At 31.2% G+C, this 2,719-nt stretch overlaps 1 long non-coding RNA gene across 1 annotated transcript; it reads right to left on the bottom strand.

Moving 5' to 3' along the window:
* Window positions 1–399: 399 nt before the first annotated feature.
* Window positions 400–1,038, bottom strand: LOC124457798. Its single transcript, XR_006952801.1, has 3 exons — window positions 976–1,038; window positions 819–846; window positions 400–740 (listed from the first exon to the last, which is right to left on the bottom strand). It is a non-coding gene; the product is annotated as an uncharacterized LOC124457798 (long non-coding RNA).
* Window positions 1,039–2,719: the final 1,681 nt, after the last annotated feature.

Genomic DNA, 2,719 nt, shown 5'->3' with positions numbered 1-2,719 from the left:
ATTTCATAGAGCAACTGCACAAAAAAAAGCAGAAATTTTAATAAAATCAGTAAATAACGATGAAAAAAGTTTCAGATTCAAACTACAAACTTGTCCAGTCGCCAGCAGTGCGAATATGAACGCTAAACGTCTCTTTCTCTGGGCTGTAAATAAAGTTTATAGTTGTACATATACGTCGATGGAACAAATATTTTATGTCAGCGATAAATGTAAGCACGTACGGAGGTTAAAGTAAATGGATGACACTCCAAATGAGAAATTTTTGGACATTGAGGAAACACATACTGTAAAATAACGTTTATAATAACATATGAATGAATGACTGTCCACAAGATAACGGTTACAGGGAAGGCCTTGGGAAGGGGGTTAGGAACCCTCCGTTAACCTGAGAAATCAACAACTCGCTGACCATAGCATGTCAAAATGTCATAATTTGTACATTACAACAATGAATAATTTATAATAAATGTAGAACGTCAGATCAGAGAACACCGCGAAAAAAGTTATTTTTCAATAAATAAGAAAGCCCCAGTCCCTCAATAACCAAACCATTGACAGTCAACATAGTATTTTGCACAAAAAAGTCTTTATTGGTGCACACTGAAACAGTGAAAAATCTATAAGAAATGACGGTTATGAAGAAATATGTGAATATTTTATGACCTAACCTGACAAGGTAAATATGAAAACCCAGATTTCTTCATTTGAATTTCAATAACATTTGATGGATGTTTCACAATCTTTAAATAACAACAACAATAAAGAAATGGATTGTCGTATTGGCGGAATGGTTTAATGACGACAGCAAAAACAGTCACCTTGGTTACAGTGACAGTTTGTAAAGATCTAGAAAACGAATAAATCATTCAATGAAATATAATGACAACGGAGCTACTACCCATTTCAACAACTGAAATAAGAAAATATCTCTATTTGATACGTTTCTATGTTTATTTAAACAACAGATTTGCTGACCTGTGGTCCTGCGGACTCAAAATGAGAATCAATTTGACATTTTGGTGATAATTGACAAAATTCAGGATCTTGATCCCTAACATTTGTATTTCAACGTATTAAACCTCTATAAAAAGATTAATGTGTACGGCTATTGCAAGAGAAGAGCCTGGGTACTACAGCAAAAAGAAGACGTTGCACAGAGTAACAAGTCAATGTTATTTTTCCAACTTACTGCATGCCATGAACAATCAAACTAACAAAGAAAATAATAAATAAATGATGGGTGAACAAAAACACTTCAAAATACGAAAGTCTGCAAGAAATTCACGTTTGTGAGCAGATGATTGATGGATGAAAAAACCAATCATTTCACACCTTAGAAGTCCTGTTGATGACGTAACCTAGAAAAAAGGAATTAAAACAGGAATCAAACAAGAATGCACAAGATGAAATTTTGAAAAAGGCCGTTAATTATGTAATATGTAAAGGAATAATTTAAAGTTCTAAGTTGATTGTTTTGCACTAGTATTCATGAAAAGAATTTGTTTCCATTATGGCAAAATATATTTGCAATAAAGATGTATGACATAAGATGAAACTAAAGCTGTTGTACGTAGTAAGTCAGAGAAAGAAATTGAGTTGAATGAGCAGAAAATGTTGATTATTTAGTAGCTATAACAAACAGAAGTTGACAAATATAAAAATCAAATCATGAAACAAAGATATTTTTACGACGTAAAAGCAAATGTTTTACGTATCTAAAATGTTCAATAAATAAATTTTTTACCATGAGTACCAGTACTAATGTCGTTATAAAGCCTGAAACACCTGCAACTAATGAAAAAAGGAAAAGTGAATAGTAGTTTTAAAGAAGCAACGACAATTCAATGTCAATTATGTCTTTCACAATTTATAGAAAGCTTTAGATGATACAATAAGCACAAATAACGAGTATTGAACCCTGAAAATTTACAAACAAGTTTCTATCTTGTCTTTGGTTAAATTTCAACGTCGCATTTAAACTAAGTGCAAAGGAAAGCGAATTCTTCCCACAAATCACGATTAAAAGTTTTAAATTACACAGCGCAAACCTTGTCCATTGCAAAATATAAGTGCTATTACAACATACATTTCAAAAAAAATAAATACTTATATCTGTAGAACCAACGGTATTGATGCATCTGCCTCCTCTGCTTCAAGTATAAAACAGATATTTGTTGTCTTCTGTTACAATAAAAAACCTTCAAAAATCAGTTAAGAATTTGGATATAACATCAAGAACAACGTTTGTATAAAAGCTTATTCCCAATCACAATTACTAAGCATGGCTACAAAGTCATCTTGTAACTTTTCAAGGCTTGTGTTGCACTCAATGAATGTGAGTGTTAGTGAGCTTTTATAATAAGGACAAAATTCACACAAACATAACATGCATATCATACATAAAACATACAAACTTTTATGAATTAGCAATATCAAGCATATTTTCGCATACACCTTCTTTTAAGTTTATTTAACATCTTTTTGAAATTTTTGACTGCAAATGTGAACTTAACTGACAAGGGCCACTTTTTAAATAATCCTAATATTGCTAAGAACAATTATATTGCTCCCGTCATATTTATTTAAAATTGTTTGATCACTTGATAGTGAATGATCACTTGATATGATTATTTTTTAACAAAATAAATTCTAATATAACACTACTCTTTACACTACTCGTTCAGTGACGTACGTCAACTATTTTAATTTCCTGTAACTG

The sequence above is a fragment of the Xenia sp. Carnegie-2017 genome, unplaced genomic scaffold (assembly GCF_021976095.1).
Source record: "Xenia sp. Carnegie-2017 unplaced genomic scaffold, XeniaSp_v1 HiC_scaffold_6, whole genome shotgun sequence".
NCBI classification, from domain to species: domain Eukaryota; kingdom Metazoa; phylum Cnidaria; class Anthozoa; order Malacalcyonacea; family Xeniidae; genus Xenia; species Xenia sp. Carnegie-2017.
This window is presented reverse-complemented; position numbering and strand designations above follow the sequence as displayed.